The sequence below is a fragment of the Labrus mixtus genome, chromosome 11 (genome assembly GCF_963584025.1).
Source record: "Labrus mixtus chromosome 11, fLabMix1.1, whole genome shotgun sequence".
Lineage (NCBI taxonomy): Eukaryota > Metazoa > Chordata > Actinopteri > Labriformes > Labridae > Labrus > Labrus mixtus.
In genome coordinates, this window is record NC_083622.1 from 13,632,159 (window position 1) to 13,647,090 (window position 14,932).

Genomic DNA, 14,932 nt, shown 5'->3' on the forward strand with positions numbered 1-14,932 from the left:
TACTGATGCTACTGTATAGAGAGCTAAATGTGATACCTAGGGGACAATAAAAGATATCGTATCGTATTGTGATCGTATCTTATCGTACTATACCATAACCTGATGTAGCGTATCGTATTGCATACTTTTGTATTGTAACAGATTTATCGCATCGTGTCGTATCCCATCGTATTGAATCTTATCGCATTGTATCGTATTGTATCTTACTGTTTTGTATCATATCCCATCATAACGCATCTTATCGCTTATCGCAACATACCGTATTGTACAATAATTATTTTGTATCATATCATATTGTAACATATCAAACTATTGTAAAATAATTAGCATTTAATGACTCATACTTCAGAAGTACACTAACATTAGTTCAATTGGGCGTACATAAAGAACACTTTTTAGCAGGGTGATATGATTTATAATGTCTAGTTGATTTTCAGCATCAGTCTAAGTGTAGCCTAGTCCATAAAAAGTAACAATGTGCTGATAGTTAGTGTCATAAAAGCTTTCCCAAAATGTGTCTTGAAAAATAAAATACAGTTAAATGTGGCATGGAGGTCTTTTAGTAGAATAATGCTAACAATATCATGAAGAATAGTTTAAGTTGCACCTTATATTTTGAATGTCAATTCAAAAAACGTTGCATTTGGTACTTATTACAGAAGTCACGTTCCAACGAGAACTGCAGAGCATAGCTATAATGAGCAGGCTATATAGCCTTGGTGAAAGCTGCCTCACACAGAACATGGTAAACATGTAATCACAATAATATGTCAACTCCCATGTTGGAGGAGTTGACACACTAATTGCAAACATGTGCAAAAAAAATCCCTCCTCTGGTAGGTTGCATCAATGGTGCACAACACAACTGAGGCAAATGTGACAGTAATACAGTTTTATATGTCACTTGAGATCACGACACACTTTGACCTCACGCTCGTCATATTTTGCAAACAGTTTTACTACCAACATTTTTTCAACTGTGAAAGCCATATACCATCTCGGTGGATTCAGCTGTAAATCTTCTCAGCCAACAAGCTCCATCTTGACCGCATTTTATTAAAGCCATACGCTTTGGAGATCCTAGTGGCATTTTACATTAGCGTTAGGCGTACTCTGTATGGGAAAATAGGAATAGAAAAGTTGAGGAGTGGTATAAAAAAGAGTTAATTCTTCTCTTCTGAAGGGTCAACCTGAGAGCAGAGCTGTTATTGCGCTACACCCTGCTGGTGCGCTAAAGAACATCTATCCCACATATTTCACTCATTAAGCAGCTGGCTAACCTGAGCAGCCACACACTCTTATGATGGACTCACTTCAGTTGAAATTGCACTGCATTTTGCGCCCATTAGGCTTTTATGGCTCATCAATTCAAATCAAACATCCTCCCACTCTCCTTTCTCAAATTTCTGTTTTTCCCTATCTACTCCTAAAAAAAAAAAAATCTGGATGCAAACAAAACAAAAAGAAAATAAAAGCTAGAGGCATCCCTCCAATATTCCTCCCTGCCTACTAAATCAACGAAGAGGAGTTTTTGGGAAAAGCTGATTCCCCTGAGTGCCAAGATTGAAATGTTGTTCTGAGCTGCAACAGCGATCACATTCCTGCCTGCAGATCCTCATGGATGGCAGATGTCCACCTGTTCCTGGGGCTGATTTATACCCCAGCAATGGGCTGGTCTGATGAGGGTGGATAAGTTAGTGGTAAGTAAATGGAGAAAGAAATAAGGTGTGAACAAAGAAGATGGAAAGAAACTACAAGCAAGGGTGAAGAGGTGAAAATGAGAGAAATAAGAGCAGTCTAATCGGAGATCACCTTTGGACAACATTTCCTTCTAACATAACGGCGGTAAGATAGCATGTGTTCCAGATTACAAGTTGTAAAGATTTAGGGATTCTGACAAACTTTATAATCTTACCACTTCCAGAATGAGGAGCAACTGAAGATAAATTGAACTGTGAAAATCTAGAGGGAAATCAGTCCATGTTTTAGACTGAAACAACGTAACTGATAGCCCTTGAGACAACAGCTTATGTTGGCGTCTAGCTACTTTCTAAGTAATATTACCAAAAGCTATGAAGTTGCTGAAAGATAGCGTTATGGTTTGGAAATGTTACATGATTTAAAAAAAAAGGTAGGGGTGCATTTTTAGCTAACGTAATGTTTTAGGGTAGACAACTAGCTAACGTACTTGTAAGCTAACATCATAGCTAGAAAGTGGTTGAATGCTACATGTAGCATTAGCTGTTGGATTTTGGATGCTATTGTTAAATCTTTTGTTTTGACATGAAATATGCTGTTTGTCCTGCAAGATTAGAACTGTTTATTGTCTCTTAAGAATGTTTCATTAATTGAGGAGCTGCAAAATTAAATAGTATTATCAGACACACATTTTTACGCCTTACAAACTGGAACACAATAATACATTAAATCACACAAGGTTGCCAGCAGGTTGTTTTAATTTTTAAATTTTAAATTTTTTAAAACTGTTTGACACGTTTTGGAATTTTCTGATGTAGTGTTATATGTAGGTGTTTGCACTTACTTTTTTATATTGCATCAGAGTGCCTCGGACTTTCAGTTTAGACTGCCTTTCTTCACAATGAACTTTGTAATCAGGACAGCCATTTATTTATCAGACATTATAACAGCATTTCAGTTTCCTAACCTTAGCATGGAAAATGGTTGTGTTAATATGGCGAAGGGCTTCAAGGCAGACTTTTCCTTGAAAATTTCTGAAGGAATCAGTTTGGTGTAAATATAAACAGGCCTACATAGTTTATCATGATAAGCAAAGGCGGAACAAGGGAGTGATATGTAGGCTAGCGGATGATGGGGGAGGGTCTATCTGCAGGTGGTAAGGATAAAACAAGCATTGAAGGTGTATGTGTGTTTGGAGATGAAGGGGGAGGAGGGGGAGATTAAAACAAGATAGCACTCGTTCTTAAAGCTCACTGCCAGGTTGAACCGAGGCTTTGCACTCCAGATAACTATGGTCTTTTGCCTAGATTAATATTTGCAGTGTGTCTCATGAGAGAGCTGCCTCACCCACTCATTTTCCAAAGGTTGCCACACAGAGCCTTTGTTGGAGAGCTGCTCTGTAGGGAGGCTGTGTGAATAAAGGGTGCATGGAAACCTCTCCTCTTGTAAGGCTGGCAAGGGCAGATCGCAAAGAAAATTATGGAAAGAAACACTTCTGTTGTTTGAACTCTGAAGCACCTCAGCATTAAGTGCAAACCTAACACTCAACTAAAAAACAGTTGTGTTTTTTCTCTCCAAGAAAGCCGATAATCTATTAAGAATTAAGAAAAAAAAGAAAGCATTATAATCAAAGTATTATCTTCCTACATACAACCACTGAGAAAGAAAACACCACCCATACATGACTCATCTGTACGGTGAAATGTATCCTGGGAGGACACCCTGAGAGAATTAGCATTGTTCTTTCACAAATCAAAAACATGCCGAGACATCAAACAGAAAACACATGTTGCTAAGGACTTAAGTTCACGTCAAGTGTCAATGTTGTTGTGAAGACAAAGGAGAGAGGAACGAACACGTTTTCCTGTCATTTCTTAATGTAGGTTATCACCAGGCCTGTCAAGGTACGAAGACTTTGGCTTTCACATTCTGCTCATTAAAACGTCCTCGGAAAACTTGTAGATGAGTCTAGACGAGGTCTTTACCTTCAGGTATACTCTCCACACCCTTTTTTCCAGTGCATGAAAACACATGTCTGTGTCTTTGGCCCTTGGTGCCCCCCATAAAAGCAGCACATCGGAGGCATCTGCCAGCAGTAGCTTCTTTGTGGGACAGATGGGATCCCCGAGCAGGGAGCTCCTGTGCACTGTGCTTGTTTTGTGATCATAAGTCTGATCTACTTCCTGCTGTGATTTTCCACTCTCTCTGCATGTGTAAATATTAAATCAAATGCACATATGTAGGCACATAAAACACACTAGCACACACGTATTGAAGCCCTTATACAGACTGCCTGTGAACTTGCAGTAGCATATACGTTACACCTATCCTCCTTGATTACAAGCTCAAATGGTCACTTGGTAACAGTGCAGAATGTTTTATTTTCTCTGGCTTTTTCTTTCTTTATTTTTTTTCAAATTAGATTTATTTGAACTTTGGTAGCAAAGGGACTAGAGTGATCCCTAACTTTCCTTTATTCAGATCCATATTAGCTTCCACCAATGCAGCAGCTACTCTTCTTGGGGTCTGTCATACAACAAACACACACATACATAATACATACATAAAATACAACAAACATAACATACAACAGGCATATCAAAGAAGACACTAAATGCATGTAAAAGAGTATCAATATGTAGGCCTACATGTATTCATAAACTAGTTCAGAGCAAAACTTTACATCACATTTGGTGCGGCAGTATCTCAGCCTGTAGGGACTCGGGTTGGGAACCGGAGGGTCACTGGTTCGAGTCCCTGTGCAGACCAAAATATGGAAGTTGGTCTGGTTGCTGAACAGGTGCCAGGTCACTTCCCATGGTCATTGGTCCCAAGGTCACTGCTGAGGTAAAGCCAAGCTAAATGTTTGAGTGCTACCAAGCTGTAACAAGCCAGCTCTGGTCAATGAATACTCCTCATGCTACTTTCTAATCATCCGTATTTTGCGGATTACCCCCCCCCCCCCCCCCCCCCCCCTCCCTTAACATTTGTTCTTGGCTTTTTGAATGATTTAATTCAACAAAGAATTTTATAGAAGGGAAAATCTTCATGAGCTAGAGCTTGCTAGCTGCTTAAATTTGCTAGCATGGTTGCCAACAGGACATTGAGTTCAGTCGGTACGTCTCTCATGTTTGAGCAGCACGTTGAAGCAGCTCATAGATGACGCTAAATAAAGATAGATTAGGCACTAACAGTTGGTAACCATTGTTTGCTTAATATTGTGACATTACAGTGTATTGTCCAATATCTAAGCTTTTGGACAAATATCAAGGAAAAGTGTGTGATGTCACTTTCGGCACACCCCTTGTAGCTGTTGTGCTGAAAAGAAAGACGATTGAGGGAAATTCTGTTTGGTATCTGGGGGAGGCCTGTTACAGGAAATGGTCCTGGGTTTCTCAGAGGCGATCCATCTTTAGAGAATGTAGAGGTCCAGAAACCAAAAGGTTAAGGATTAGGCCCCAGTGTCCGACACACGGGGGTTGACAGAGATTGAGCGTATGGGGGAGGATTGAAGAGATTGCAGCGGTATGGAGTAGTTAGTAGAAATATTACATAAACATCTCATTACTTTGGTAGCTCAGCATTGCACTCTCTTGCCTCAGTCATGTACTTTATCTCTCTCTCTAACTTCTCTCAAACCTTCCGACTGTTTCAACTCATTTCACGGCAGTGAGTTGCCAAAAGCGATTCACATCCAAGTACTTTAACTGAACTTCTCGCATTCCTTCTGCTCAGTTTCTCATGCTGATGATCCTGGTGTCAAGTGAGGTGCTATTGAATACATTGAAAGAGTTTTATTAGCCTACTTAAAATCATTAACATGCCAAGAGACAGTGTTAGGCTTTCATTGTCATGAAGGAATGTTGCAGTGCTGATGAAGATGAATATTTTCTGAAAGTCTGCAGTGTTGTGCTCTTATGTCCTACTTTTACACTCCTGGCGCTGAAAATGGAGGAATTTAACTTTGTTCCAGTCTGAAATATCTCGTAAAAACAATTTTGAAAAGATATTGATGGTTTCCAACTGATGGCTCCTTTTCACTTTTGTGACCCAAGGATCTTTCATCTAGTACCACCAGTAGAGCCAGGAGAGCTACAAAGCAATATGGTGCATACCAGTTGGGTATACCTCCAAAGCTGTAGTTCTTTGAGTGTCCACCTGAGGCTTACTACAAAAGCCAATGAATCCCCAATAGAGCCAATATTAAAATGTAAATTTTTACATCGGGAAACAAACATGTTAACAACCTGGTTCAAAGACCCAATTTGGTATCAATGTATTAGTACACACTGTATACAGTGTGGGTGTATTTTTTATTAATAACCCATTCCTTTTTTTGAGTTCACTGACAGTGGGACACGTTTTAAATGCTTAAGGCTTGCCTTTGCGTTGAGTTAGCTTTTCCAATATGGCGACTGCCATTGCTGGGCTTCATAACGCCTCTTCAGACACCAATGGATAACATCTGAGTCTACATCCATACTTCACAGTCTATAGTGCATAAATGCATGCTCTTTCTTAACTTTCAAAGTCCCTGACTTTGGCTCAATATAAAACCCACTTTTGGGTCATCATTTTGAAGGTGTAATTATTTGATGCATAAAAAAATACATTCAAAATGTATGATGATCCTATTCAGACTACATATTGAGTTTACTGTTTTGAATGTTGACTAATGTAAACAGGCTAATAGGCTAAAATGCAGGTCTAACATTTGGTATGATAGTGAAAAATAGGCTAAAATTATTTTTAAAAAAAACATGAATTTCTCATATAACCGGAATACAATTAATTATTATAACAGACTCTATTTTAATGACAATATCTGTGCATATTTATGAACTTGAAAACTTTCATATAGTAGTAGAGGTAAAAGTGTCAGTGTAGGGATCTTTGGAAAATACAAAGTCTTCCAGCAAAAAAGCTGAACCAGGCTTTATTTGCTGCAATACAATGCAACATCCTTCGGATAGATGCTTTGTTGGCCGCATACTTGCCAGTACACATTCCTGATAGATTACTTTGTAACAGAAAGCATTTCCTTCAACCAATTATCCTGCAATCGTCATGGAGAAAACTAAAAAGTAATGTATTTTAGAGCAGTCCTTTCCTGGGATAACACTGTGCAGGGTTTTGACTTCTGATATGCCTTTAATATCAATAATCTGTCACTCAAACTGGAGTTCCTGGATTGAAACATTAATTCAACTTGAACGTATTACACAAGTGCACAAGTTGATTCAAAGAAGGACTGGCATTCCACTAATACAATGTTTGTATTGCTTTACAAAGACCGTGAAGGAGGCCACAGCTGAAACGACTTTTTTACAAACCCGTCTTCCTTTGCATTTGAAAGAAAAGCTCTTTGTATGCATGAAAGTAAGTACTATGTGGAAACTATGTGACTGACCAGCTTTCCCCCGACAGCCTTGAAGTGTTAGATAAAGTGGAAAAAGCCTGCAGTGGATTCCTCCAGAAGCTTGGATTAGGTCTCGAACAGCAGGTTTATTAACAGCAGTCACATCAATTCACTGTCGGCCTGCCTGGAGCAGAAAGTGAATCACATCCAGCCGAGAAAAAATGGTCAGGGGTAGTCCGAGATAGTGAATAATTATTTCCAACTCTGGCCACATTTGCAAGCAGCATCGCTCCTAGCAACACCAAAAAAATCCCTCTCTGTTTACACAAGAGGCATAATGATGGGCTGTCTTTACAGGGAACTGTAAATATGCTAAGTATATACCCTGAAATAAACATGAACAATGAGGGACTGTGTATATTGCTCCCTTCATCAAGTTGCTAAATTCAGTTTGTGTGATGATTTGTGTCTGTTTCTTTTTTAAAGTTTCTGTATGTCAGCCATAAAAAAACAGGAATATGACACATTTTCTTAGGACTTTGACAATGGATCATTATTTTGAAAGGAGATGCAGGAGCTACAAGGTTTTATCTCATATTTTCCCCTTACTTATGCTTGGAAAGAAAACTGGAGGCAATGTAAAAAAAATCCTGGTTTGTCTTCTTGCTTTATCTAAAACTCTTTCGTGTTGCAGCCTTCTCTACTTCTGTTTTTTTTTTTAATTTTTTTTTTACATAGGCCTACTTTAATAGTCTAATAGAGGGAAAGTCTGTTTTACACTCTGTAATTAAGAGACATGCTTCTCACACATGCACAAACAGGACGTATGGACATACATTAGTGGAGAGATGTCAGAGTGGGGCTGCTACACACTGCTAAACAGGTTTGGTGCCTGGCTCAAGGGCACATCGACAGTACACAGGAAGTGACACCTGGCAACTCTCCAGCTACCAGACCAACTTCTATATTTTAGGCCGCACCAGGACTTGAACCGGCAACACTCAGGTTTCCAACCCAAGTCCCCACAGACATAGCTACTGCCGCCCAAAGCACAACACGCTGTTAGAAATAACTGTGGCCATTGAACTGAGCTCTTCTCTGCCATCCTCTGGTAGATGCGTTAGCGGTGAAGCGCTTTGAGTGCGGGCTGGTGGACAGCAAAGGTAGATTACGCACAGTGAGTCAGGGAGGCATTTGATTGGTACCTTCCATTCTGACCTCATAGCAGTGATAGGTCAGAATTTTTACAGGATTACAGCAGCTAGAGACGACTTCTCTTTTTCGGTCCTTTGTCAGAGCACATTATTTATTGATTTCTGTCGGGGGGGGGGGGGTAAAGATTGTTTTAAAGAATATAACAAAAATGGGTTTGAAGCAGCTCCACCAGACGTCACTGAATGAAAAGCTAAGCTGGCAAGGCAGGGAAATTGCAGCCAGCATGTTCAGAAGATTACAGCTGTTTTTAGCAAAACAGCAGAGAATATTATGGGGCATAACCACGGCCACTAACACTTACACAGTATCAAATTTGAGGCTGACACTAAAAACAGCAAGAGTAGTGATTATGGTTTGATAGAGGCATCGGTCCCAGAGCAAGCTGGAGCCAGTTCGCTTGTCTTTCCGGCACATATACACACACATAGACACAGACACAGACACGGACAAACAGGAACTCAGAGAGAGAGAGAGAGAAATAAAGAGAGAGAGAGAGAGAGCAGCTGCTGCCTGTCAAAATGACAGTGTTGTTGTCTGGCCATTACATTCAGAAAATTCTGCATCTTTAGTCCCAGTTTAACATCTCTCTGTCACCACCCCTGACCTGGCCTCATGGTGGTTGCCTCCTTTCTAGTTCCAGAAATACAAAACAGAAAAACTCCAAGCACTTAATGGACACATTCTTAGGAAAAACAGAAAGAAAACGAAGAGCGTAACAACTGACCAAGCAAGAAAAACAGAAAACAAAAAGAAAAATGGACAAAAGCTCAGACAAGAGCTTGCCTTTTGACATCTGGAGTCATACATTAACAAACTCCAAGTAACATCAGATAACACAGGGATTACATCACTAGTCTGAAACCCAAAATATTCAAAAATGTCCACACTGATGACTGGCTCCTCGGGGCAGGAGGTGTAAATGACCTCAACTTTCAAACATGGAAAAATTTCGACATGAGAGAAATTTAAAAATATCGGGTATTCTAAACAAAACATTACATCTTCACTTTCTAAGAGTCAACACCCTCCTGTCCCTGCTGATGTGCACACACAGGATAGAGCCGAAACACCACACAGGTTGCGAGTGGAGGGTCTATAAAGCAGTGTTGGTGCCTGAGGGCTTTTTTAGAGGTACCAATTTGGTTTACACATAAACAATTTGGCCTGCAATTGCAGTCTGTTTCAAGTACTTAACTGTTTCAGGTCAGCAGTGGAGCACTTCGGACTAAAACGAAGAAAATAATTGTTAACAAATGCATTTTGTTACACATCTGTTTCAAATTAAAGCATCTTATCAAAATTACATAGAGGGTGTTATCCGTTTTTAGACTTAATGATCATATTTAATGGATTGCACCTGACATTATGCTAAAAGTCTCATCAAACCTCACACTTTAAATACAATAAACGTATCTTCGTAAATTCAAATCAATTGCATTGTCTTCCCATTTTTAAGTATTCATGGGATGCTACCAGTTAGCTACCAGTTAGCTTAAGGACTTCTTTGACACTTTAAAAGTCCTGTGACGAACTTTCAGTTTATGTCGATTTTGACGCCCCCTGTGGACAAAGCAGTAAAAGTTATCTCTTTCAAGATCTTGTCCTACAAATGTGTAAAAAAGTGTTTTTTTTTAAATCCCATTCAACAGTCAAACTTATCAGTCACTGTGAGTCTTTGGTGTGTAAGATGTAAACAAACCTCGTCATCTGAAACCTATCCTGCTGCAGTGGCTTCAGACGTTAAAATGAACTATTTAGAAATAATCCATGTGTTTGCTGATGGTCTCATTTGGTTAGAGAGGTAATTAAGATAAATCAAGATCAAGATTAAGATAAGACAAGTGGACAGTAAATATTAGCATAATAAGGCCAGTTAATACTGCACTACAATATCAGCTAGTGAAACACTGTTATATCATATCTTCTGTGCCTGGAGCTCTTCATCTTGATTTTATGGGCTCATTATAACAGATGGATTTAAGCACAGCTCTTACATTGTCTGCAGTGCTGTTTGTCTGCTCATTGGTTAGCAACAGGAGACCTTGTACTGTCATCATGTGGGAAACAGCCTTCATATCTGACATTAGCATCAAAGGATTTTTTGTAATATATGGAGCCCAACCAGCAAGTTGTCTTAAAAATGGAAGAGAAACAACTGAACTTGTTTCCCTTCACAATTAAAGAGTCCCTTGTTAAAGGGGAGTGACTCTCCTCCGGGCTCTGGAGCATATCATCAATTCACTCTGGCAAACATCTCTTTATCCGTGAAGGTCTCATGATGATGCAGTGCTAATGGCACAAACAGACTTCTGATGACTGATTTGCTTTTTCTCTTGCAGAGAGAGAAGGACGTTTTTGAGAGCTATGTGCGCAAGGAGGTCAGTAAGTTTATTTGACAGTAAGCTATCACAGTAAAAAAAAAGATGGCAGTGAACCGTAGTACCCTTATTCAACCTGCCAGTCCCCTCCTCTAGGCAATAGTCAGCTTCCTGGGACCCATCCTACAAAATAAGATGCCAAATAAATCCACAAAGTATTTTCCCATAAGTCTCAATTTCCATAATATACATCCTGGAAACACAGGCCAACACAATCAACTCCTTTTGAAATCAGCCATTTGCATGCACTGTGCACACACACAGAGGCACACACTGATTGATACACTTTTTATAAGTGAAATTCAACTATCCCACAGACTCAAGCTAAAAATAAAAGCCTTCACTTTTGATTGTGACTGCTGAGAACACGTTGAAGTGAAACATCGAGCAGAAATGTGGGGTATAAGCCAATTTTCTTTTCTTTTTTTTCTCTTTTCTTGCCTTAAACCACAAGCAATTGTTCAGCCTTGGGAGTGCATCACTTTCCAAAGCCTGAACATAATGACATAGAAACTGACATTAATAAGATGTCAACAAACAATCTGTTTTCATTCATGTGTTTTCCCACAATTTAAGGGCCTGCCAATGACAGGGTGGCTTGATACCACACACACTGGGCTGTATGGTGCATATGTGCTTGGAAACAATTGGAAATGGACTTTTAAAAAAAGCAATTTGAAGAGTTTCTCAGCAGTGTAAACTTGAGGTGTTTTCACTGCACATGGAAGTGAATACTGTTTTTGTGAACAGTATGTGTCCAATGATGCAGGCCAGAGTCATTAGATGCTGTCTCTCCTTTCCCTCCCTCTCATTAAGGTGGAGCCCCGGAGGAGTGTGCTGCTGGAGGAGTGTAATCGAGATAATAACACGCTTGCACACACAGCTGCTGATGGAGAGTGCAGAGCTGAGCCAGGTTGAAAGTCAACACCTGACAGCACATTCTGAGGACAGGACTCGACAGGCCGGGCGTCAGGAGAGAGAGAGAGAGAGAGAGCAGATGTGAACAGTGGATGGGTTGGTGCCCTTGAAAAAAATTGCTTTTCATGCATAGAAATTGATTACTCTGCAATACTCAAATTCTCAGCGTTTACATTTTACATTTAGCGTTCTGCTTCTCTGATGAGAGCAGCTGGAGCTGACGGGGATTCCTGAGCCAAAGCAAAAGTCAACTTTTGAAAAGTTTGAAAATACATTCTGGTGACATCTTCCTCTTTTAGGAAAATAATTGAAGTACGTTGACAGTCTTGCACACAGAAAATGTCACTCCCATCACATCTTTTTTTCTGTTTGCATTTGACCAATAGGAACTGAGTTGGGGAGAGGGTTGTGTGTTTTGTGTGTACATTGTTACATTAAATCTACATATCTGGAAAGTAGAGGTTAAAATTTAGACTTTAATGACGACGGCCCATCCTTCCGGTTTTAGTTAAATGTTCCCAGTTCTTGCAGTACAAAAACAAGAACAATAAGTGAGAAGGTGCAGGCACATGCACATGCTCATGAACACCAACATCACAATCTTGGACACAAAAATATACACACAAACTCACAAACACACATGCACACGCACGCACGCATGCATGCACATACACACAATAACAGCAGTCCGGATCCACACCATGTGTTAAAAAAAAACACTTAGATTTGTACTTTTTTTTTGTCTCCAAATCACTCAAGCATCCGCTTCCTGTTTGCCCCCCACCCAGAAGCTTAAGCTCCATGTAATCGTTCAACACCACAGCACTTCCTGTCCTCTGTCCCTCCACTCTGCCGTCCCCCTCTGCAGGGAACTGTTGACTCATGGTTGACTAAATCAACAGCTTTGGGTCGGAGGCATCCATCTGGACTGCGGTCACCGCTGTGGCCTGCTGGTCATTTACCTCTTAACCGGAACAAACCCCTGCAGTCAGAGTCAACACACACTGACACTTGTGATAACAAGCTGAGCTGCTCTTTATCGGAAAACAAGCACTTTGACACTGCTGCACAGTCAGAGGGACCAGAGGGTGTCGAAAAGGGACTGAGCAGCTCGTAATTGTGCCAGAACAAGTTTGTCACTAGCTCTGTTTTCGAAACCCGATTCATAATGTGTTCTCAGAAGACTTTGTAAGCCTGCAGAAAAGTCTGACCTTCCTTTTTTTCTCGGACACAGAAAAAAACCCCAGCAGGAACTTTGTTTGGTTGCAAACCACTGACTGGGCGTCACGGTGAAGAAGCTCTGAAAACATCTCGTATGTCAGCGTCAAATCTTGATCCTCAGAGCATGCCTTCACACCTTCTGAGAGTTGGCAGCAAACGTGCTTAATGATTTACTCCTCCCTGTGAGGCGCTGGAGCAAGAGCTGACATGTACGGGACAGATCTCATCTTTTTGCGCACCGTCAAGCCATATCAAAGCACTCTCTTACTTTAAGTTATCACTTCCTCCAGGCGCTGGGAATATATTAAAGTCATTCAAAAAGTCGAGCAACAGAGTTCATGAACCATTTGTTCTTTGCAAGATAGCATGTCTACAGCGCTGAAAGGTCATATTAACATTTGATTTATGGGGATTTCCAATGTCTAGACTAATATTTAAATCCTACATTTAAACATCAGTGATTTGTGAAATCTGCAATTTGCTCATGGTAAAGTTTAAGGGATTCAAATGTTTGCAGATGCAGCAATCCAGGATGAAGCAAAAAAAAAAAAACACCCTGTGAAGTGGTGGTCTGATAGAAGCCCTACTAATGCACACTGAATGCATCACCAACCAAAAGCTGAGGGAGTGCACTGAGTGAACCCTGTCTGTATAAAAGTGTGAGTCTGATGTGTGTGTGTGTGTGTTAACTTGTGAATGTAGTGCTAGCGTATTGCGTTGCATTTTTCAGCTCTCCCATGACACGGGGAATGCAAAAACACGACTCCCTCGGTGTGGAAACCATCTGCCTCACTTGTAATCAGCGTGTGCAGTGTCAGGGTGTTTACACTCAGGCTGCATGCTTGGAAGCAAACAAACGGGAAAAGCTTCATAAATCAGTTCCCTGTTCAAGCCCCCTGAGTTTATGCTGCAACAGCATAGTGCGATGCTTATCACTGATGAAGTAAGTGACCTGCAGGCCTGGGGAGCAGAGAAAATGCATTGCCCACATGCAGAGCTGCTACAGTTTACTGGGTCTTGTAAGTGCTGATGTGTCCCCTGATGTTTGAAATACGCAGGCAAGCCTTGACAAATGAAAATATACGTAAATGTATGTTCTCTTTAAGTTGATTGATAGTAATGGATTCATGAAAAATGCTGGATTGCCATCCTAAATTTCACCCCATCCACACTCTCTCCAAGAATTCCAATTTTTTTTGTTATATTTTTATTGAAACGTATAATCTCCTATGCGAGTATATGACATTCCAGTGCTGCAGCTGTGTGGCGTCCAACTACAAAGCAAGCAAATCTGCGTGCCCCCCCCCCCCCCTCGCTCACATGGTTCTCCTCTCCCGCAGCAGGAAGTCTGCTCCACTTGCCATCAAACCAGACTTCTCCTGGATCCAATCTGAGGAGCTGCATCACGGGCTGTAACATGAGGATAAAGAGAGTGCATTAACGGGAAATTAAATGGTTGGAATGAAATTTACCTTTGACGTCCAAGATAAATGACTTGAACATTCCTCTATATGGAAACCAACCACACAATTTCTGATTAGATTTCTGAGCCTAATGTTAATTAGATTAAAAAAAAGACGGTTTATTTAATATGTTATATATAGAATTGCTGCCAGTATTTTGCCCGTCAGCATATTTACCTGGGGCACCATGTCCTCGTATACTGTACACTATAATGTGATACTGCTGAATACCAGAGAAGACAAACTGTCTTCATTTAACAGCTTAAATCTGTTCAGAAACTGGACAGGAGAGGAAGTGTAAAATCTATTTAGGCCTGATTTTACGGTCAAACAATATAATGTTTCCTTAGCGACCCTTAGACAGCAGCTAAAACAGTTAGCTTTGAACCGCCTGATTAGATAGTGTTGTACCATAGATTTCTTCTGCCTCAGAAGCTAGATGAACAAATAATGTCCCTCAGCTAAAACAAAGTTTGGACAGCTAACCAGAGCTAACCTTAGCATTCAAACAATTCATAGCAAACATTAATTAAGCTAGCTAACATGACTGTTAACGAATAATTGCAGCATTACTTATTCTATCCTGTAACCCAGTCAGGCTATAATGTTGGTTAGATAGTGGTTTGAGGTTAATGTTAGCTGCTGGCTAACTTTAGCTTCTCAATTATCAAACATATTGA